At 42.3% G+C, this 25,076-nt stretch overlaps 1 long non-coding RNA gene across 1 annotated transcript; it reads right to left on the bottom strand.

The window, feature by feature from the left end:
- Positions 1–7,708: 7,708 nt before the first annotated feature.
- Positions 7,709–23,108, bottom strand: LOC122460898. Its single transcript, XR_006282507.1, has 3 exons — positions 22,939–23,108; positions 13,107–13,110; positions 7,709–7,749 (listed from the first exon to the last, which is right to left on the bottom strand). It is a non-coding gene; the product is annotated as an uncharacterized LOC122460898 (long non-coding RNA).
- Positions 23,109–25,076: the final 1,968 nt, after the last annotated feature.

Here is a 25,076-nt window from a genome sequence, read left to right as displayed (position 1 = left end):
GAATCTCCAGCTGCCTTGTTAAGGTAAAACAAAGGGACAGAAAGGGGCAAGGATGTGGCCCCAAAAGAGGAATGAGATGACAGGATATTGTCCCCTCATCTACACATGCAGTCAGTGATCACAGACTGGAAACACAAACATATAATTAGAACTCCCAAAGGCAACACACCTGATTCAGAACTCCAACCAGCAGCTCCATCTCAGACTCCAATCAGTTTGTGTTCCTTTTGATTCTGTCAAAAACTGTTCCAGCTGGCTCACCATTGCAAAAGCTTTCAATCCTCTTCTAGCTTTCTTATGTTATAAATGCTGAGCATATTTTGACCATATGGTTCTGGAACTGGATATGTGCCCTGACTCTTCTGTCCATAGCTGCTTTGAAACACAAAAGAAAGTCACTGAATTGGAGTTAGCTATCCTTCTTAAACACAAGGAATTAAGCGCCTGCTCTTAATGCATGCAGTTTAATATATACACCATTTTGCCACAACATGATGGTGAAAGACAGTGGGCCCGATTCCCTCTTGCACTGAAATGTAGTCGTTTATACTACTGAAAAATAAGTCAAAGGGGATATAAAACACTGTCAAATCACAAGAACATTTTACACCCACTTTGCACTAGTGTAAGTAACTGCTCAAGATTCAGGACCAATGTGTTTGAGTCACATTGTATGTTTTAAAAGCATATCTACAGTATATGCTAAAAGGAACAAGGAAGGGTATTAAAATAGTCAGCAGAAGAGGAGGGGTTAGGGCAACAGCACATGAACCATTTAACAAGTGAGAAATAGAGACTCCCACAAGCTAATGTAAATGTAATTAAGGAGGCAAATAAAACCATTTTCTTTATCCATCGTGATTCTAATTTTTCTCACTAGCCACATGGACCACAAATTTTAATGTTTTCCTTTACCCAAACTATTAATTCTCCATCATAGCTAAAATACATTAGACTTATTTACATAGCACTTTTAATATGGAAGGTTCCCAAGCACTTAAGACAGTATTAACTCTATCCAGTATTTGAATGCAGGCCTGGGCTGTAATGTTTCATCTAAGAGCAGATAATACAAAGTTAAGAGTTCCTTATTCACATGAATCTACAGGGGGATTTCATGGCAGACAGACTGCAAACAGGTATATTGTAATTCAGTAAGACTCTTGTGTTAAAAACCCTAAATAGCTGTGCAGTATTGCCCATAAATCCTTCTTTTATTTCAATGCTTTACTTGCTCAAATCATCCCTCATCTTGATTAACATTATATTCTACTTGCTGATCTATCCAACTGTTTTCTCACTGTGGCCATATCTTCACTGCATGTTAACCATGATGTAAGTAATCATGTGTTGGTCAATGCTACTGCATGACCACATTGTCAATGTTAGCCTGATGCTAACATTGTCACACTAATGGCACTGCTTACAGAATCATTTGGACTCTAATGTTTTTAATGCCATACACATGATTGGGTCATAATGTGTGCTTAAGGGAAAGTACTTTGGGCTGGACTGGGTTGTCAACAATTATGATTTGGACATTATTAAAGACACTATTAAAGACCATATGAACCTGTTAGTGCTTCAATCTTCTCCAGCAAAGACTGCATGGGCTCGCTTAGCTGAACTACATGGTGAGTACATTGGGGCTACATAATAGGCTTACATGGCATAGTTGGACTGCTGTATAGCGTATTGAGATTTTTGCCTTGTTTTTAGATGTAGTGTTTATGTAAACAATATGGAAATAAAGATTCCTTTCAATTCAACGTTATTGAAATTCACTGATGCTAAAAAAGTGGCCACAGGAGTTGCCACTGGTGTAAGCTGGTGAAAGTACGTGAAACATCACACAAAACATAGTCCCTTATACTAATGATTTTTACAATCCTTACATCTGTTCTCTTTTTGGTGCCCTGAAGCATGTCTATAGCAAAACTCTGTCTTCTGATGGCAGGGTGGTTCGTGGGTATTGGCTGGCTCTCTCAGGAACTGTTTACTGTATTTTGTAGTACATGATAACATGGAGGAAATTCCATGGGTTCTGGATCGGCCCCCATGGCTCATGACCCTGAATAGTCTCTCAAACATGGTCCTGTTTTGAAACTCCATGTCTCTATCATCCATTCTATCATCTCACGATCACAGTGGAGATACCTTAATGCAGCTCCTTCTCCTCCTTCCATTGCTCCTCCTCTGCATCCTTGTCCTCCATCCTACCCTTCTCCTCCTCCTCCTCCTTTCTTCACTTCTCCAACTCCATGTGCTCTCCCAACCTCCTGGAGCATGCCTTATTCACCTCCATTATCAAGTCATCCCTGGTCCTCCACCACTGTATCCCCAAATTCAGAATCTTCTCCCTGACACAGAGTGGTCTTCTAGTTGTCAGGCCCCCCCTTGATGAGTCAAATACTGCTGCACTTGTTCCTGATAGATTTTTAAAAAGTTCCTGAGTTCGTATAATTGTATTCTCTTTCTACACAGCAGCAACAGAAAAGTATTTTTTTTAATCTCAAAAGAATCCTGTTCTCTTGGCTTTTTCATTCTGCCACTAAAATCCTGCCTGTTGAAAACTTTTCTCAAGGAGTTATCCCAAGAGAAGAAATGGTCTTTTGGAGAAAGAGAAGGGACCAGTTACTTGAAGGGACAGCAGCAACGGTGGATTATGTTGCATCTTTTTGCAGGTGGAGCAACCATCCAAGATGTCATGTGGCTTCAGATACTAATATGGAAGAAAGACCAGTTATTCCAAGCATCAGGGATGAGACCATCCATTTACGCAAAGGAAATCTTTCTGGATCTTGTTGACAGATGAACTGATAAATGACTGGACAAGGACTGCAAGTAACGGTTGTGGCAGACAGCGGCTTGCCCTAACAAGAAATCTGAGAGACCACCTAGATTTTTTACTGAGTGAAAAAATCTGTTTTATTACTCTCCAGTAACGGATCAAAACCAGATCAATAATAAACTGGATACTACACTAGTGGCAGGGTGATTTAATATGTAGGTAATTTAAGATGGTAGCAAGTGTTTTAGGCATAGTTTTATGTCCATTTAAATTTTGGCTGGGACCTGGCTGCATTTATATTAATGCTTTTTAATTTAAAAAAAGATACTGCAATCAGCTTCTGTAAAGTGAAGCTTTGCATTTTTTCCTCCACTATTTCAACTGATTATTTGGGATTGGGGAAGTTGAATGGGGGCAGGAGGCAAGCATAAAGGTACTATATCTGCCCGCAACTGAAGCACAAGCTAAGTTTATAGGCTAAATAAAGCAAAAGTGATACTGTCCAAAACTGCTGCTTTAAAAACTTTTCTCTGCTTGTCCATAATTTTGAACTCAGTGTTTGAGATCAGGAGTGGGGTGGGGCAGGAGAAGCTGGGCAAATACAATGGTGATGCATCCTCCCTCAACTGGAGATAGGATTACAGATTAAGAACCTTCCCAAATATTTCATTACAACAGCAAAACTGCAATCTCCACCTTACCAGCCTAAGATTCCTCCCCTGCTTCTTTGTTTTGGAAATGTCCACCATGCTGTGCTCTTCCTGGATCAGAAAGAGAGACGAACAGCTCCTGTGACTCAGGGATAAGTTCCTATCTGAGGCTAGGGCTGCCCCCATCTCTTTCACCTGTCTCTACTGCGTGCCCAGTAATGCAATATGTGTTGCATCTTCACAGTCATCCAGGTTCCAAACCCACACCTGTTCCAGCTCCACAGATGAGTCCATACTGAAATGGGGCTTTGTGCTCAGGTTGGTGCTCAGAACACAGTCCAATTAATCATAAAAGCAACAAGTTGTTGGGGCACCACTGAGTCATTTATTCTTAGACCTGGCCTTCCAGTAGTCCATGTTCAGCCCCTCTGTCTCCCCCGCCCCATTGCTGTCCGGTCTGTTCAATCCCGTGTTCTTCCCTCAGCTTCTTCAATATATCTTCTTCATACCATTAAATTCATGGGTCTTGTTCACTTGAGCCCAAACCAGCACCAAGATTCTGGTATGTTTATATGGCCAGGTGGGTGCATAGGTAGACAAGCTTATCAGGGGCCATTGTTCTGCTGTTTCCAATACTGGAGATGGAGAAGACTGGAGAAACTGTAACTAGGATGGGACTGTGGACACTGAGCAAGGGATAACTAGGTTGACTATTCCAGTCAGGGGTCATCACACAGTTAGCATGGGCAGATGTTAAGGCAGTAAGTAAAAGGGTATGGGTAACCAATGAGCTTATCGGAAGGAATTGAAGGAACATGATCTCTCAGTTATGGGTCTCATGGTGGCAAGTATTCACAGCATTAAACGCATTGTCATAGCATAGCATATAGCATAACATAGCAACCTTGTGTTCTGCCCTATAGTTCACAGCATGATGGCTACCTTGCCATACAGCTCTGATAACAGTGTGTGAATGTGTAGTGTATTAAGGGAGGAAACCATGGTTGAGCATGAGGTCAGCATGCAGTGAAGGCAAGGACTATATTCCAGATAGCCCAAAATGATAATGTCTGTTTTGCATGACAAACACATTGCTCCACTATGCTCTCCCTCTTTGTTCAGCTCCAGGACAGTTTAGGTTCTCCACATCCACATCTCTGTCATTAGGGGAAGAGCCTCTTCCTATTCTGCTACCACCTCATGGAAACATCTATCCATGCATTCCTTCTCACTGGTTGTCTTGTCCTTCTCAAATCTTTCCCAATATAACATCTTGTCTCCTTTACTTTTGCTGAAATATGGGGTATTGGCAAAGCCAGGCTCACTTAGCCTAGAAACAGTGTGCCCAATATTATGCATAAAATCTGGAATTTGACTCTGAGAACCTAAAAATTCCCCACTGCAGATTACTTCTTGACTGCATCAGACACAAAATGGTTCAAAACTAGTCAGATCCATCCTCTCCTCCTCTTACAGACTCACCAATAATTCCCATCATCATTCTTCCTACTCAGACTCACCAATAGCTGGTCTGGTATCTTTTCTGCTTCCCACTCTTTAATAGTCTGTCACTGCCCTGAGACGACTGTTATAAAAGTACTTTATCATGTTCGGGTTTAGGATTTTTCCATGAAAAAAAAAATCTGCCTGATTGAACATTCCATCAGTAGGCCCAAGGCACTCAGCCAGATCTCTGAAAGGAAGTTGGATGGTAGATAAAGTTAATTATAGTGTAACATTTGCCACAGTATATTTAAGGCTGTGTCAGCACTTTCCCTACTTTAAGAGGTTTAAAACTCTATGAGAGCCAATAGCCTGAAACTTGTCAAATGAATCTAGGGAAAAATAACCTGAAATGCAGCTATTCAGTGAGATGCCTTGAACTGAGAAACATTAATGCAAAAGGAGGCTTTGGAGTAATAGTGGGTGGCAGATTAGATATGAACTTGCAAAAGGAAATGCTGGCAAAACAGACATACAAACAAAACACTTTTCCACCACTGTGTTTCCAAGAATTACCAGTGGTCACTCGCTGTTTCCAGAAAATGAACTGTATGTGTCAGGGTAAAATAAAAGCTTAACGTGAAAGGTATTAGGCAGGAATCAACACATGTTGTGGTGGTCAGTAATATTCCTATAGTCAGCACCATCCACCTAAAAGCAGGGAAGAATTTAAAGGCCATGTCTATACTACAGATTTATTCTGGCATAGCTATGTTGGTCAGGAATATGAAGAGGAGCAATCTGTGACCAACATAGCTGTGCTGGCAAAATCACTAGTGTAGACACAGTATACCAGAACAACTCAGTGCTATTGCCATTATAGCTTGTTTTGCACAGGGGGCCAGAATAACTGAGCAAGCAACAGCGCAGTTTCCTGCTATTGCTGCATTCACACTACGAGCAGTTTGCCAGTGCCAATATACCACACCGGTACAACCATGCTGGCAAAGCACTCGCAGTGTAGATGTGGCCTAAAGTAAGGTGTGAATTTAAACCTCTATCTTTACACTGGTATCCCAATGTGAGCACCGTTATTCTGGAAGGAAGCAGTTTAAGCTAAACCAGATAAAGCTACTCTTATTCCAGAACAACAATGTCCACATGAGGAGTTATATTAGTCTAACTATAGTGATTTAACTATAGCCATATAATTGTACTGGTATAGCTTGCTGTGCAGGTAAGCTGTAAAAGGAGGAGTACATTTTGTGAGACACTAACACTCGTTCAGCACAGTGCAAACCACCTGAGTTAGACTTTCTTACATTTAATTTTGTTTTCAAAGAACTTTTAAACGAGTTATTTACACTGAGAAACAAGAGTAGAGGTGGTGGGATGGGGAAATAGGATCGACTAGGGAAATTTTAAGGGAGTTAAGGGATATGGAGAGATTTTATTTCTTGCTAATTGGGAGGAATCCTTTCCAAAACAACACTGAATAAGGGCATTAAAAAGGTGGAAAGGATTAGACCTATGCCACTTACATGTAGCGCCCCCTCTCCACCCGGTTACCTTCAGCCCCTGTCTTCTCCCTCCATTGCTGTCCAGTCTGTTCTTTAATGCCAATCTGTTTACAGGTTTTGATGGACAGGTCTGGGTTCTTCTGGATCCCGCCACCCATTCAGCAGCATGTATCTTCTTTATTTTTTCCTATGAATTTATTTGGCAGTGCCTCCACCCCCCTTGCTCCCTCTTGGCAGGGTCACCAGGGCAGTTTGGGAGGAAAATTCTAACCACAGGGTAATCCCCACTTACTTGCCAGTTTGTATTATTTCTTGGACATCTCAAACTAACACATACAATTCAACACAATAATTATATTAAACAGGAGACAAATATAACAGGGTAAAACACTATTTTTAGGTTCACCGGTCCCCACACTGCTAATACCTGCGACTTTCCCCAGTCATGTGACTCGATGTAGCAAATGTAAGATTAGTGTCCCATTGGTACGTGTACTTTACTGGGGCCATTGATGACCTATGACCACAAGATTCTCCTCTGCAGTGATTTAGCAGTGTGGCTAACTGGGTTCAGTACAGTCCAAAGAACTCACAAGTGGGAGAAGGTGGTAAATTCCTCCACAGGTTCAATATGCAGCAGGCTTGAGGACACAGTTCAGGGAGTAGGGGGTCCCCAAAACAAATTCCCTGACTGACTAACTAAAAGATGGTGCACTCACAAACTCCGTGAATGATCCTCAGGTTCAGAGATGACTCTGGACTCCTCGGTCACTGCAGAGGGGCTGATCTCTGCTGGCAGGGATCCTCTTCAGGCAAGAATCAGGCTGCTTCGGGCCCAGGATTTCCCCTCACCATAAAGGGGTGCAGGGCTCAAGCTGCAGATTACAGAACTGTACTAAAATCCAAACTGTAGTCTCCTAGCCCAGCATCTAGACACACACACAGCGGGCAGCAGCCCTGAACTAGCAGGCGGCGCAGAGTTGACCATGTGGTGACTGGTCTCACTTAGGGAGCTGGAGGGCTAACTCAGCCTGGCTGGGGAAGCAAAACTCTACAAACTGGAAATCATCAGTGGAGAAGGAAAAGTCCAGCAGAGGGATCTTGCTTTCAGGTCCCTAGAGGCCAATTCTCAGGGGGAACGCAGCATACAGGCCTGGGACTCACCAGCTCCCCCACACAGCCAGTCCTGCCCTTGCCCTGGCTGGCTCCAGACTGACTCAAAAATGGCTTCTCCCCTTTCCTGAACTCCCTGGGAGGGGCATCTCACTCCCTATTGGTTGCTGGGCAGACTCTGAATTTGCCTTGGCTCCCCCTCCCTACCAGGGACAGCGTGTCTCTCCCTGAGCTGCTAGCAGACAGAGCCCCAGGAATCTAGGTCATCTCGTTGGGGGGTTACATACATAATTGTCAACATGCACCTTTAGCCATTTTCTCAAAACTTCTCTTTTCCAAAACATATTCACAATGGTTAACTTCAACACTGAACTGAGCAACTTGTTTGATTCATTTAAGACGTGTCTATATGTTCAAATTGCAACCAGATCAGAGGTTTCAGTTTCACTTTTTGGTGAAACGGCATTGAAGAAAGATGCATTTGCATATAAAGATGATGCTATTCACAAACTACAGCAAAGTTCCACATTATTTCCTACCCTGGTAAGACTCCAGTCTTCAGGAAACTATGCTAGGTGCAACTTTGAGTTCCCTTTAAATCCTCCCCTAGGAGAATCATAGAATCATAGAATATCGGGGTTGGAAGGGACCTCAGGAGGTCATCTAGTCCAACCCCCTGCTCAAAGCAGGACCAGTCCCCAACTAAATCATCCCAGCCAGGGCTTTGTCAAGCCTGACCTTAAAAACCTCTAAGGAAGGAGATTCCACCACCCCCCTAGGTAACGCATTCCAGAGCTTCACCACCCTCCTAGTGAAAAAGTTGTTCCTAATATCCAACCTAAGCCTCCTAACCCCCACTGCAACTTGAGATCATTACTCTTGTTCTGTCATCTGCTACCACTGAGAACAGTCTAGATCCATCCTCTTTGGAACCCCCTTTTAGGTAGTTGAAAGCAGCTATTAAATCCCCCCTCATTCTTCTCTTCTGCAGACTAAACAATCCCAGTTCCCTCAGCCTTTCCTCATAAGTCATGTGTTCCAGTCCCTTAATCATTTTTGTTGCCCTCCGCTGGACGCTTCCCAATTTTTCCACATCCTTCTTGTAGTGTGGGTCCCAAAACTGGACACAGTACTCTAGATGAGTACCTCACCAATGTCGAATAGAGGGGAATGATCACGTCCCTCGATCTGCTGGCAATGCGCCTACTTCTACAGCCCAAAATGCTGTTAGCCGTCTTGGAAACAAGGGCACACTGCAGACTTATATCCAGCTTCTCGTCCACTGTAACACCTAGGTCCTTTTCTGCAGAACTGCTGCCTAGCCATTCGGTCCCAAGTCTGTAGCAGTGCATGGGATTCTTCTGTCCTCACTGCAGGACTCTGCACTTCTCTTTGTTGAACCTCATCAGATTTCTTTTGGCCCAATCCTCCAATTTGTCTAGGTCCCTCTGTATCCTATCCCTACCCTCCAGCGTATCTACCACTCCTCCCAGTTTAGTGTCATCTGCATTTGCGGAGGGTGCAATCCACACCATCCTCCAGGTCATTAATGAAGATATTGAACAAAACCAGCCCCAAGTCTGACTCTTGGGGCACTCCACTTGATACTGACTGCCAACTAGACATGGAGCCATTGATCACTACCCATTGAGCCTGACGATTTAGCCAGCTTTCTATCCACCTTATCGTCCATTCATCCAGCCCATACTTCTTTAACTTGCTGGCAAGAATACTGTGGGAGACCGTATCAAAAGCTTTGCTAAAGTCAAGGAATAATACGTTCACTGCTTTCCCCTCATCCACAGAGCCATCACAGAAGGTAATTAGATTAGTCATGCATGACTTGCCCTTGGTGAATCCTTGCTGACTTTCCTGATCACTTTCGTCTCCTCTAAGTGCTTCAGAATTGATTCCTTGAGGATCTGCTCCATGATTCTTCCAGGGACTGAGGTGAGGCTGACTGGTCTGTAGTTCCCCGGATCCTCCTCCTTCCCTTTTTTAAAGATGGGCACTACATTAGCCTTTTTCCAGTCATCTGGGACCTCCCCAGATTGCCATGAGTTTTTAAAGATGATGGCCAATGGCTCTGCAATTACATCCACCAACTCCTTTAGCACCCTCAGATGTAGTGCATCCAACCCCATGGACTTGTGCTCGTCCAGCTTTTCTAAATAGTCCCGAAACACTTCTTTCTCCACAAAGGGCTGGTCACCTCCTCCCCAGGCTGTGCTGCCCAGTGCAGTAGTCTGGGAGCTGACCTTGTTCATGAAGACAGAGTCAAAAAAGCATTGAGTACATTAGCTATTTCCACATCCTCTGTCACTAGGTTGCCTCCCTCATTCAGTAAGAGGCCCACATTTTCCTTGACTTTCTTCTTGTTGCTAACATACCTGAAGAAACCCTTCTTGTTACTCTTAACATCTCTTGCTAGCTGCAACTCCAAGTGTGATTTGGCCTTCCTGATTTCACTCCTGTATGCCTGAGCAATATTTTTATACTCCTCCCTGGTCATTTGTCCAATCTTCTACTTCTTTTAAGCTTCTTTTTTGTGTTTAAGATCAGCAAGGATTTCACTGTTAAGCCAAGCAGGAAGGAGGAAGTGATTTGTTGTGCACCCCCACATTTGGATGTTCTCTGATGAACAGAAATCTGCTCTAATGATTTGTGAGCTTCAAAAAGTTGTAAGGCCTATTCAGTTCAGTTGAGATTACAGTTCTAAAACTGTAAATGCTTATCTAGAGCTCTTTTGTCTAAATCCATGCTGGCTATATGCACTGAGTCTGAAGCCTCAACAGAGAGTTGAATCAAAAGATAGTGGATGAGAGCCTCACCCTGCTCCAGCCCCATTAGATCATCTCTCTCTCTCTCTCTCTCTCTCACACACACACACACACACACACACACACAGAGCCCCACAACATACCTTTAGATCAGGTAAAAGGCCTGGAGTGGTGTAAAGGTGCCCTAAAAGCTCTGGTTCCAGCTGGAGGAGAATTCTCTCAGTGCAGTCCCTGACCCTGCAGCCATTAGGCTGTCTTCTGAGGACCCCTTTTTAAGTGTACAATGTTCCAGGGCAGAGTTGGGGGCCAGATGTGTGTTCATGGGCTGGACCACAGGCCCTAGTGCTGTGGAGAATGCAGGTAGTAGTGTTACCCATAGGGCAGTCACATTCCAGGATGTCGACATTATGTTGGGAGCCTGTTCAACCCACAGAGCAACCCAAGATCAGGAGGGTACGCAAATGGCTTGAAGTTACCATGGCCCTCTATCACCTCGGTGTGAGGCAAACCTCTATAGCCAAACTAGGGCTGTTAGCTCAGGTGCCCCTCCAACAGAGCTGCCGGGAGTCATCACTCAGTCCTGCTGCCACAACACAGCTGCTCTGACTTGCCCTCCTCTGATGCAGGGACTCACCTCTCACACATATGGCAACTTATCCCTGAGCTGAGCCTGGGTTAGATGACTCCCAGGCCCAGATATTTCCCCAACCCCGCCAGAGTTGCTGATCAGTTTGTGCAACAGCACCACCCAGCCAGAAACCCTCTCAAGACTCCCAGGCTGCTTCTTCATCCAGTTCCTGCCCCTGCCCCAGCATTGTCCTTGCTTTATTCTGACCCCACTCAAGTCTGCCTGACCCTTCTCAGACTCTTGACTACCTGGCTTTGGCCTCTGGCCTGCACCTGAACTCTGGCTGCAATACTGACTTGGTTCGTCCCTAGACTCTGACCACCCAGCTTCAACACCTGGCTTGCACCTGGACTCCAGCTATGGTACTGACTCTGGCTTGTCTACAGACTCTGATCTCAGTTCTGACTCCAGATCTAAATTCCAATGCCCACCTTGGCCTACTCCCGACCCTACACTTAATGTCAACCTCCATTCCAACCTGGAGGCAGCGCCTGACACCTGGAACATGAGTTCTGCATTGCATCTCTTACAGACACAGAACAAAATCTCAATATTAAAACAGTCTGGCTGCAAGCTGTCCTCTTTGGCTACATACCAGAATGATAATCAGTCTGATTTCCCTCTCATGCCAGTGTAAATTGGAAACAAGCCCCAGTGACATCAGTGAAATTACAGTGATGTAAAACTGTGAGAAGAATTGAACTCAATATATTTAATGTCTTCACTTCAAAAACCAACATCATTATGAATACAAGAAAAGAAAAAAAACAATGAGATAAAGCATATCTACATTGCTAGATCCTGTGGAAGAACTGACTCACTGCTGGTGCACCCCCTCGTGGCTGGGTGTAGCAAAACAGGCTCTCGTCTAGCATCCTTTGTGAATATTGCTCCAGATCCGACATGATCTCCTCGCAACTCAGCCCTCCAGCTAGGTCCCGTTTTGCTTCCATGCATACTTGGGTAACAAAATCCAGTGTCCTTACATCAGGTTTTCAGCCCCCAATTCCTCAGACCCTTCTCTTAGTGGTCAGTCTTTATTATTACTTTCTGTCAAGGGGGAGAGGGGAAGGTCCTACCACCTTCCCCTGTGGCTGGTACAAAAACCCAGGCCTTCTCTGTCCTCTGACTTCCAGCCCAGAGACACTATAATTAGCAGGCAAGGTCTGTCTACAGTCAGACTGATGTCCTGCTGCCTCACTATAGGTTCCTATCTCAGCCTGTCAATATGCCTTTCCCACAGCCTCTTCCTGGGACCACTATGTACCTATGTTTCTCTCAGGCTCTCCAAGATTTCAGACTTCACCCCTCCTTCATGGCTGTGACTCACAGGATTCTTCCCGGGAGTTCTCCAACAAATCACCAAACCAAACTACAAATTTAAATCATCATTTCAGCCCTTTTCCAGCTTGAACTTCAGCCCTTCCCTGGTCATCCTTGATATTCTGCTCCTTCCCTCTCAGACCACAGGAACTACCAGCCTCCTTTCCTGAGGTCTTCCTCCAATTTAGTGCTCTCAGTTTCTTAAGGAAACCTGACTCCTTTCCACAGGGCCTGCTAAATGACCTACTTAACCCTCCTCCACCACCTGCCAAAAGGTAGGTTGACTGAGTTGGAAGCTCCCATTAACCCTTTAAGTTCCAATGTGAGGTACACACCCCTTAGGGAAGGCACTGTCTTTTTTGTTATTGTATTTGTTATGTGTCAATACAGTGCCTAGCCATGGTCTCGGATGGAAATTTCCTAGTGCTACCACAAAACTTATAATAATAAAGGGCCAAACTTCCTGCCCAATGGGGAAACCTGCAGGATGGGGACAAAGTAGATAAAATAACCTCCACACAAACCACCTCTTGGAGTTTTCACGGTCACCTCAGCTTGGAACAGTTCTTAGATATGTAAAACGGGGCGAGTGCCAGTGCTCCCAACTCTTCCAGTCCATGAAGACTATAAATATGAACATCATGAGTACAGCGGGTGTGCTCTTAAGCTGCACAGAATGGCTAGATCTGTTGAACAGCTGACTCTGGGTAAACATCCCTGGAAGTTTTACATTGTGGAGGTGATGTGTCACTAAATTGCTGCAGGGGACACAATAAAGATGGAATTGCTTTACTGGGGGAGGGGGCGGGTCTTCAAAAGTTGTGCAATGGAGATTTAAGAAAAAAAAACTAAAACCACATGCCTCTGACAGCTCAGAGGAGCTATACAGGATGAAGCCAACAAAGCATGTTTAAAAGGAAGTTTCAGAAAAACACTTTGGTGTTTGGGTAAAAAAACAAGTTGCTTAAATAATTTTAAATTTAAGGGGAGGATAAATAAAAGTGAGGACTGAAAAGAAGATGTTTGTGAGTGTAATCATTCTGCCCATCAGAGTTGGCAGCAACAAGGGCCGGGTCCAGTATCTAGGGATTCCGTTTCAATAACACAATGCAAAACCGGCTCAAGCCCCCACCTAGTGACCTCAGACAATTACATGCTGCCCCCCGGGCGCCTCTAAGAGGCAATACTTTCCCTCTCGCAAGCACAGAGTCTGAGTGTAGCAAAAGCCTTTTAATAAAGGAGAGAAACAGTGCGGCATTATGCTGAGGAAACACCACAAACAGGACTCATAACACCAACCATGAGCAAAAGACCCACCCCCAAGTAAGTTGGGCAATGTCCTTTTCCCCTCAGGGTCTTAAATCCAGCAACCCAGTAGTCACCCCCCACACACACAGTTTCTGTCCTTAGTCAGTGCAGGCCCCCAGAGTCTGGGTGGAAGTGGAGGGAGGTATGGGGGGCATCTTATATGCGCCGCTGCTCAGATCGGTGTCAAGTGCCACACCTCTCCATTGGGTTCTGCTGCAGTCTTCCCCACCAGCCACGCCTCTCCGTCAGCTGCCCTGCTATCCGCTCCACTCTGCTCCCCACTCCTCTCTACCAGCTGTCCTGCTATCCACTCCTCTCTGCCAGCCACCCAGCTATCCGCTCCGCTCTCCACACTAGCCGTCCTACTGTCCGCTCACCAACTTGTCTTCAGACCTCCCCCTACTTAACACAGCTCTCAGCAACTTCAACTCTTTAGTGAGTTCAGCTCTCAGTGATTTTTGGCTGGTAGTAGGGGGAGCCTCAGTGCTGGTGCACCAGTAGCCCAAAGTAGGTCTAATGTTTAGATCTAGGTGTCAATGATTTCAGCTCTGCAGCATTACTCCTGCCCCAGTAACAGAGACTGGGGATCCCACAGCAGCCAAAGTGACCATTTGGGCAAGCAGTCCATCATGCTAGGCAGGGTGGGTGTGCCCATGCAAACGAGAGTGCCCATGCAAAGGAGATCAGCCCCTGAAGTCCTTTTCCACAGCTCACCAACAGATGTCAGGGTAGAGCTCATTCTGACACCGCTTACATGAGAAAAGGTGAGCATCATCCCTTACTAGGATTCTGAGGATTTTTAAGTCTCTAATGGGTGTGGAGAATGTGATTTTATTCAACTGTTGAGCATAGAGGGGAAGTTGTAATGGAATGAGATGCAAAGTTTATTTGTACGGAGAAACAAGGAATTGGAACTATAAAGACGGAAGGAAACTTGCTTAAATTATAAATGGGAGAATAAGTAGTTTAAAAAGGCAAAGGTGAATAAGTTCACTGAATTAAAAACAAAAGTGGAAGAAAAGATTGAGCTTCATGGAAAATATTATGGCAATTAGAACTGAATTTCCTTTTTTCATATACTATTCGAAGTAATCCTGCAACTATGGCTACTGGGAATGGATCTGGAAATCTGAGGATCACTAGCAGCCCAATAGTTTGAATTTTACTGTTCCAGAGCTAAAAGCACTTAAGACATTCTGCCAATTGTAAATAAAGGCCCAATTAAAATTTGCAAAGGTATTGATCTTCTCTTTGTTCTAGTGAACCCTCTTATGCTTCTATCTGAAACAAGATAAAAAAGAACTACTGATTTTTGTATAATACGTCTTAAGAATTGGTTTTCTTAGCATCTTAAAACTGAATTAAATATTCTTAGGCAAATATATTTAATGTGGTAACTTCCGGCAATACATGAGTATTCTAGTACAAGTAATAAAATTATTATTAGCAATAGATGCAGGGCTATTATCTGCACTCAACAGACTTTTAGTAATTTCTCTCTTTGGTCTTACGCATATGTTCAGAATGGCAGATTGCCATGCTTTGCATTTTTAAACCACTCTCAAAGTAACAGAACAATACTCAGACAGCATAAGTAAACACTGAGTAGTAAATATAATTAATTACAGTGTACATTAAGGCCATTATCTTCAAAACTGGCCGCTGATTTGGGATACCTCAATTTTTGAATGCATCAGTAAGGTAAAAAGTTGGGCACATAAACAATGGAGAAACCAAAATCAGAGGTAATTTTGAAAAAAAAATGGCCTTGTTACTTATTTGCAGTCTGATTCCAAACTGGTTCCATAACCATTTGCACATATGCATTATTTTACATACAGGAGTTTCTAGGATAAGAAGTCTGTGATAAACTTAGTTTATATTACACACCTTCCCCCAGACTAAATTCTAAGGTGCTAGATGATATTGGGAATCTTAGCTATAGAAAAGGGAGTCTTCTTTCAATTTAGTAAAAAGAATGTCTGTCTGTCTTACTGGAAATGTAATTGATACTCCATTTCCAAGAATGAAAAGTTGGAAAACATTTATTTGAAGAATCCTTTTATCCGTTTAAAAAAAAAAAACAAAAACCAGAAAAAAACCCCAAAAACCTGTAAGTAGTGATAGTAAAACCTTCTACTGGAATCGTTTTGTGGTGATTATACCTTATTTAATAAAAGATACTTTTAAAGGATTTTTTTAAGGAGTGTAGATTCGTAAATAATATCTTTTAAAATCCTGTTTGTTTAGATTGAACTGAGAAGGACAGTCTTGACTCTCCTTTCCTACTCTTATTAGAATATATTGTTTAATATTTACATTATTTTAATCTAGATTTTGTGTAACTGTGAGCAAGTGGAGAGAGAGAGAACACAGTCATAATTCTTGGTCTATGTTACATTAGCACCCGTAGTGGCCTCCATATCAACCAGTACAGTTGGCTGGTGCAGGTAGAGTACATGCTGCAGCAGAGTGGTACACCAGATGTACTCCCTGAACTCTGAGAGGTATTGCTTCATGCACACTGGGACTGATCCTACACTGCCTGGAACTTTCTGTTTTCATTTATACCCATGTAGAGCATAAAATACTATCATATAAAAACGGCAGCTGTTCATTCCACCTGGCAGAGCTATAAATTACATAGTGTGTGAGACATGGAGAATCAGACCAAATTAGTCCCAGTTCACCTCCACCACTACATTCATCGAAGGGCTGTGACTTCAAGGCATCGTAGAGCCCTGGATGCGATACATCACTGCAGTTATATGAAGTGTTTTCACAAAGGAAAAAAAATCCTGGGGCTTTGACAATTCTCTGAAAATATTTTAATTTTAAATTTTACCATAAGCTTTTTCACCAGTGAAACTGCTTTGTATTTATCAAAAGTGCAAGTGTGTGTCACAATAGAGGGGGCAAGCTAAAGGTCAGAAGCTAAATCATAACTATTGCTCAATATTTTAGCAGGCTCAATCTAACCCAGAGAAGTCCCAGAAGTGGGAGGGAGAATTCAAGCATCTTGGGCATCACCTGCCAGCTCTGCAATGTCATTGTGGATGCCAAGTACATCATCTGTCGTACGTACAACAACCTGGGTAAATATCCACAGGATCTTGGGATATATATTAGTTGGTGCAAATGGTCATAACTCCAGTGAAGTCAATGGACTCAGTTTACACCAGCAGATGATCTGTCCTCTATTGTTTCTGTGTATACTAACAAGCAGTAGGGGAAGATAATATTGGGAACAGGAGCTAGGGGACCCTAGATCTGAAAATCTAGGGTTATAACATCACCTTTGGGAGGTGTGGACATTGGGACTCTAAAGTTTGTTGTACAGATGTGAGCAGCCAAATACCACAAAATTCATCCTATTCAGACTTCAGTCAGTCACATAATCAGCTTTCAAAACTTTGTATTTCCATCCATCTCCATCATTCCACTAGCTACCTCAACAGCCCTCACCTCCTTCCCCTCTGTCTACAAGTCTATTAATCCCTTCTCCAATTCTATCTGCCACCCCCGCTGATTTTCACGGCTCCCAACAGTCTTTTCATATCTCATCCCTTCTCCAAAATCACTACCTTTAAGGAAACACCCAGAAAGGGTCCAGCAGGCCCTGTTATCTCCATACTGATCCTAGGCAGATGAACCACTCGTATTTAACATCATTTTTATGCTTCCCCTTGAGCTTCTCCATAGAAATCTTTTCCATTCAAGGAGAAAGTAAAACTGACCAAAGTGGTGCTGACTTATACCTCAGAGAATCTTGCTGGTTCCAGGGATGGTCAATATGAGTTCACAAGGCATAAATCAGCATGTGTCAGACCACAAATGATTAACTGAAATAAGGTGATTTGTAACCAGCAGGGAGGTTGCACATGACTCCCAAAGTGACAATAGTACTAAGCTTCCTAACTGTATGAAAAGAGCACTTATGTTTCTCTTCTGAGCCAAGCAGTACACCAGCCAGAAGAATGGTGTGCATTCAAATGACTTAGGTGAAATTTGGGACATGCAAAGGGATGCAATAGGACAATTGGGGAGCTGGGGAACATCAGCCTACCAGGCACAAAGCACCACTTTTCTGCCTGACTAACCTTTTAAAATGTTCCTTTAAAAGAAAAATCCTATCCTTTATCAGCCACAGTTTTTCCACAGCTAAACCTTTAAATGTTTCCCCTAATTTGACTTCCACCATAGTAAATTTGATATCAAAACACCCATTTTTTATATCTTGTGATATATCTTTTTTTCCTCTCAGAATAGCTGATTTTTCAGCCCCTTTGCCAGTAGTGTGAATTTCTTTGCACAGGTCAACATACTAAAAGTCCTATCAGCCTCCAGTACTCCTGTCCCAGAAAAGGTTTTCTGGGGACAACTTCATTTTTTTCCCCCTCCTAGTACTGCAGCATTAGTAGCTGATGGCAAAGGGAATTCAATTTGCATTACACTACTCCATCCTTTGAAGATCACCATATGGAAGGTGAGTTCATGAGACTCCATAAAATAAATTGGGGATTATCAACCTAAAAAACAGAAAAGTACTTCAGGGCAACAATACTCTAGTCTAGCAGACTCAAGGCCTCCCACAGGAGGTGTGGGGTTTTTTTGTTTTGTTTTGTTAATGCTGGGATCAATCTCTACAAATCCTATATGGTTGTGGCTTGAGTAGTTTTTTCCACTGATTAATTCTTTTCCGTGATAATAAAAACTGCTTTGCTCCTTAAAAAACACATTGGTTTGCTCTGTATTTTGTTTTTGCAAAATGCCACACACCATCATATTAATTCTTAGCTGTAAAAGAACCCAAACTTTGCTGGGTGCGCTTTGGTTGTGTATGGGAGGGTGGGGGCGGAGGGTTGTTTTAGTTTTTGGAAGCCAGGAGGTTGGTTTGGGTTGGGTTGGGTTTTTTGTATACTCTACTGCTCAACAACTTTGATTCTGACCTAACAACTTATTTTCTCTCTGATGCTTTTTCTCTCGGATACTTTTAATTTTTCTTAAATCTCTATAAAGGAAATAGCAATAATTTTGTCATGGTCTTTCTATGATTCATGGAAAATCTTTGGTGATAAAGACTCTTAATTTAGACAACACAAACAACATAATCAATCAGTAAATAGGCTCAAAATTGCAGAAATGATTTTACTTGGGTTTTGTGTTACAAATAGGAATAAGATAACCACAGGATAATCCAAAAAAGGCTTTATAACATGGGAATTTGGGATAATTACAGCATCCTTGTGATGTTGTTTAACTCAAATTATAGAGATATGCTCAAATTTAACTCCATCTATATGTAGCTTTTTTCTAGAATGTTCTTGCTTTCAAAAAATTATTCAGAATTTCATACATGAACAGTAAAGAAGAAATCCAAAGAGAGAATTACCATGTGATATTTTAAATGATTGGAAGATATCTAGTATAAACTGAAATCCCTTTTCTCCTTTTTGTTTAATGTTAATTTTTAAGGTCAGATCCACCAGCACCCTCTGACTGCAAACGCAAATAGTATTTCCAGATGCTAAATACTAATGCAACAGCAATAAGAGGTCTGGATACTTGCACCCAAAGGTTAACTATTGTTAACAAAGTTCCAATAGTGAAAAACATTAGGACGTGTGCCTCATGAGTCAGGGATCAAAGTTAACTACACCATTTTTGGATGACTGGTCTCATTTATTGATTATAATTCCATTTAATTAAATTAAATTGGGCACTGACAAATAGTGCGTCAGGTTTTTTTATCCCTAACATTTTAAAATATAATACCTTATGTGTGTGTTGTGCTACATTTTCTGATGAGTTTTCACTGCTGTGCCATAGCTTTTCTGATACAGAAGTACACTATAAATAACCATAAAATATTTAGGAGATAATCTGAAGAGTTTGCAATTCTGGGCCCCCTGTTCTTTTTGCATGACTAAAGGGCCACATCCTCCAGTACAGCTGATTGGATGTAGTAGGAGAGAGGTTATCTGCAGCAGATTACCATGGGGGTGGGGCAGGAGGCAAAATGGAAGGGACAATGGGTAGAGGTGTGACTGACAGAGCATTCACTAGCTGAGGCAGCTTTGAAATAGGGGATGTAGCTCTGCTGCACTCCATCAATGTACCTGTCCAGATTGCAAGACATCTGATTGTAACATCACAGAAATTTCTGTTCTAACCACAGGTTACCCTGGAAACAGGTTTAAGTAAATGTTAATAAGATGCTAATAATAAAAAAGGAAACTAAGAAAACAACCTATGAAATATTTATGGGATGTGGAAGTACAGATAAGGAAAAGGGGGGTTGGAACCCTCATGCACATGCATAAGGTGTTAGGCCTGATCAGAACAACAAGATAAAAGAGGTTCCTTGGTTGGGCTAACATGGGAAGACTGTGAGTGAGGACCTCATTGGCAAGACCCCAACAGGAAGCACCCCTCTATCAATGACCATCTGTTGAGTGATCTATCAGACTCTATATCATCTTTGGATATGTGAGTATGAATATGATATTGGCTATGACTTGGACTCTCTCAGGTTGGGTAGATGTGTTTGTGAGTGTAACATAATACAAAAGTTTTTTTTACTTGTAACTGTGTTTGTGGTCACTGCATTCATTCTGTGTGCACTCCTAAATCTAAAAGAATCATAAAGGGTAACTTTCATCCTATCAATCGAAAAACTCCAGCACCAGAGGAGCGGATCTCACTCCCCAGAGACACTACAGTTTAACACAGGACTATCAATCCAATTGAAAATAGAGGTTAAATGTATGTAAGCTGTTTATTGTTTTTATATGCTTTCTCTGTAATGTTTTTGTTCCGAATGAACAGTACTTTGCTTTATGAACATGTCTGGTCTCTGGTTAATCCTGGTATTGCCCCTGAGAGAACTTCAGGTGCTGAACTACAGTCAAACTTGCTGAGCTGATCAGAGTGAATTGTACAAGCCTTCAGTGTAAGTCCACAGTGTGGAGGGAGGAGATTGTGAGCTGCCTCGTCAAGAAAGGGAACAGCTAGAGGCTTGAAATGTTAGTTCCCCTCAGCAGGCCTGAAGGGGCAAGAGGTGCAGTTAACTCTGGAACTGAGACAGTTGCCTACGTATATGATAAAATGACAGTCCATTCCCCCAAAGAGTTTACAATCTAGTATATTACAAAAGACAACAGGAGGACAAAACAACTGAGGAAAGGGGGACAGGAACAGGGCAACCATGAAAAAAACTATTTTCTAAACTCTCAAAAGCATAACTCTACAAAATGGCATTTGATGCAGGAAAATAATAGATCTGTGTAATAGCTGCCTTCAATTCTGACAGTTGAAAAATACACAATAGGTATATGGACATCCTATAATTTACAAAGCATCCTTCTTGCTCTACTTTGGCCCCTGGCCTATATGTTATTCAGATTGAAACTTATTTCTTGAAACTTATATGTAGAAGACATATTTGAAAAGATACTAAAATATCCAACCAGTTCCTGGCATGCACTTGGCAGAGGTAGTCAACTTTCCATTTTAAGGGAAGAATATTTGTCAGGTCTAAAGTTTTTGTTGGACTTTCATATATTGTAATACCCAGGAGATTTTAAAAACATTTGTCTTTGGGGAAAAATACAAATGTTGCCCCCCTTATCCTACATTGAGACCTACTACCACAGACTTCTGAGCCACTGTAGAGTTCCATGTGTGGATGGGTCAGGCCACACTAATCAACAGTAGTTCAATGCTACTGTTGGGTTTTCTGAAGTAAATCAGTAGGGTGAAATCCAATCCTCACTGTAGTCACCGGGAATTTTAACTTAATGGGCCAGGATTTCACACTTAATGTTTGCAGCACTGAAAAAAAATTTTTCATCAAAAACTTTTTTTGCCAAAAAATGCAAATTTAGATTGACCAAAGCATTTTGCAAATTCTTTTGGGGAACTGTTTCAGTTGAAAACAAATTTCGAAATGTCTACGTGTCATTTTGACATTAACAAAATATTCTGTTTAGGGGGCTAGATTTATAAGGGGACTTAGATGCCAGTCACAAACCAAGGAGGAGGAGCTTTTACAGCCACTGCCCAATGATTAGGGCATGCACCTGGAATAGGGGTGACTTGGGTTCAAGTCCCTGCTCCGAAGTGGGAATATAAACCTGTGTTTCTCACATCCCAGGTGAGTTTCTTAACTATGAGGCTATTAGGCATAAGGGGGGACGGCAGCAGCGGAATCACCACCTCCTCCTTGTCTCTTAGGTCCCCTTGTGAAACTAGCCCTTTTTCCCCCACATATCCTATTTATTTATTAATAAAAGAAAACAGTTAAAGATACTCCAAGTCAAAATGAAATGTTTTCAGGTCAAATGAAGCATTTTGTTCAATCCAAAACTAAATTTTCCCAACTTTTTGATTCACTGAAAATTCTGAAAAATTTCAGTTTCAAGTTGACCAAGACAATTTCTTTTTAGAACTGCCAACAAACTGAAAAATCAGTTATTTGCACAGCTCTAATTGAGACACATGAAACAAGTTCAGGCTATATTTCCTCTTCATATCTTCCACCATTGAAAATAACCCCATTCTTTCTCTCTTATGTTGTTATTGCTGTTATTTATGGTACATTGTTTTCTTTCACCTAACACTTGGTCAATGGCAGTTTAATCGTGCAAAGAATGCATTACAGTGCATAGACTATGTAAGAAAGTAGGAAAGCATCACAACTTTGCACTCACAGTTGCTTTATTCCTTGCCTGATATGTTAGTAAGGGGTATAAAGGCTTGAAACAAAACCTGTGGAAGTCAGTGGAAGCCTTTCCACTGATTTCAATGGGTTTTGGATGAGACCCATAGTGGCTGAATTTCTCCAATTCAACTTGCTTTCACTTTGTCAGGATTTTGTGTGTCTGAGGACTGGATGTGTTGACAGCATTCAACTTTGTAAAACAAATTTTTGCGTATGATAGCTACTAAAACAAATCCTGTGGGAGTCTAACACAAAATACAGTATTACTGTTAGAGCAGACATCACAGTTTTAGCAAATAATTAATAACATTTTGCTTGCTGTGTTGGGACTTTCTTCTAGGAAAAGAAACCTTGTGTCTCTTGAGCAGTACAACAGTAGTGATTAAGAGTCAGAATGTATTTTTGTTTTGTGGGAGTTCATTTATTAATGTAATCCTTCTCTGAAGACATCTTAACCCTCACTAGTCCATCTTCAATGATAAATATTTCTCTGTGTGGTCTTTAGACTATGGAAAATTTCAATAACTCAGACAGAGAACGAAGAACTTTAAATCAAAATGAAAGAAGCTGATTTGCTAAAATAGTAGGGTAATGTTTAATAATGAAATGGAAACTTTAATAAAGAATCTGGCTGTGATAATGAAGTGTGGGGTGTGGCACTGTATGGAATCTGGGGGACACTTTAGGATATTATGAATACCAATATTGTAACATTGCAATGAGTTATGCCAGATATGCCATGTAAGATATCTGCAAAAATGTTACAATTTGCCAGATATGATAATCTCATTTATATGTTTGTATCACCTTTGTATTATGAGTTATAGATATGTATGTGTAGGTCTGTCTGTATTTTAAACTTGTGCTATGCTTCTGGGTGATACCCCCAGATAGTTTGGCATCAGCACTGCTTTGCCTGTGTAATGGCCCATTAAGGACCATCAGCTATACAACTGACCCTTTGAGAGAAGGCAAGAAATACACCTTATGACTCAGCAAGGCATGCAGGTGCATGCCTATGGACAGAAAAGGCTTCCAAGCCATGAGCTGGGCAGCTTGTGTTTGAAACAAAGGGTATGTCTACACTGGCAAGTTTCTGCACCACAAGTTATATCACTTTTATTAAAATACTGGAATTAAACCACTGTTGTGTGTCCACACTGTGCTCCTTGTGACCTTGGAGTGCATCCACATTTGCAACGGCAAAGACAGCAGTGCATTGTGGTAGCTATCCCACTGTGCAACTGGCTGCAGAGTGCTTTGGGAAGGGTTTGCAATGCCTCATGGGGCAGGCACAGTATCACACGATGCAGGTTTCCCAATCCCATTGTTCCATGGGCATCCTACTACATTACCAGCTCCTTTTCAACTGAAGTGTGTCGGGGGGGGAGTGTGTGTGTGAGAGGAGCATGTGTGTGTATGGAGATGGAGAGAGACTGTGTTTTGGAGGACAGAGAGTGTGTCAGAATGCTGTCTTGTAAGTTCAGATAGCAGCAGGACGAACCAGTCCTGAGGCAGGGGGAGAGTGAAACCCCGACATCAGCCCCTGCCTCCCTCCCTGGGCTCTCTGCACAGCAATCTCTCTCTCTCTCTCTTTCTCTCTCTCACTCACACACACACACACACACACCTGCCTCTGTGTTCAACAGCATGAGCATTGTGCATTAATGGTTTGCTTTGTGTCCCGGAGCAGATCAGCATAGCACGCAATGGCTGTCAGAAACGGTGCTTTGAAAGGAGAAGGGTGCAAGTCTCCAGGGCAGCCAAGTTCAAAACAATGAGTAGAGCAGTCACTTGAGGCATTATGGGACAGCTCCAGACACCAATTACAGCGCAGAAAGCAATCAAGTGTCTACACTTGCAATAGAGCGCTGGAGCCTCTGTGCAAATAGTCTTACGACTCTCATTGAGGTGTTTGGGTTTTTTTTGCAGAGCTGCAACTGAGGAGTTTCTGCACACAAAGTGGCTTGGCAGTGTGTACACATCTGCAGTTTGAGCTCAAAAAGCTGCTTTACTGCACAGAAACTTGCCAGTGTAGACACGCCCAAAGGAAGCACAAGCCACATGGCAAAAAACTATAAAAGGCAGCAGCATCTTCTCCATTTGGTCTTCAATCCTGCTTCTTACCTCTGGAGGAATTTTGCTACAAACTGAAGCTCTGAAAAAAGGACTGAATGACCCATCCAAGCTGTGGCTGTGTTCCAGAGGGACTTTCAAGTCAGCAAACTCACCAATGCTGCTAGGAACCTGATATATGGACTTTGAAGTCTTTGTATGTATGTGACCATTTAACACCTCTCTTCTTGTTCTTTTCTCTTTATAATAAACCTTTAGTTTTAGATCCTAAAGGATTAGCTGGCAGCGTGGTATTTTGAGTTAGATCCAAACCTATACTGACCTCGTAACATGGCTGACCTTTTGGGGTCAGAGGAACATTTTTGTATATGTGAGCAGAGTTTAAAATAACTTTTCACTGTACTGGTCCTAGATGTTGATTGGGAGCCAGAGAACTGGAATTCAATAAAGGGGGCTGTGTGATTTCCTCGGATCAGAAGTCCAAAGTGCAGGCAATGCAATGTTTATTGTGGTTAATTTCAAGCAAGTATAGTTCTACACGCTGGCAGAGTCAGTTTCCCAGTGTTCCATTCCCAGCTCTGATGATGCAGAGCCTTTATCCATGTCCCTGTTTCCTATTCCCACCTCCTTCTTCTTAACAGGCCCAAATATACCTGCAGTGCATACCCCTGATTCCATCTCTTAGAATTTATGGTCATATTCCATTTTGGAGGAGTGAGTCT

The sequence above is a fragment of the Dermochelys coriacea genome, chromosome 7 (assembly GCF_009764565.3).
Source record: "Dermochelys coriacea isolate rDerCor1 chromosome 7, rDerCor1.pri.v4, whole genome shotgun sequence".
NCBI lineage: Eukaryota > Metazoa > Chordata > Testudines > Dermochelyidae > Dermochelys > Dermochelys coriacea.
Note: the sequence above shows the minus strand (reverse complement) of the source record. Positions and strands in the feature narration are given on the sequence as shown.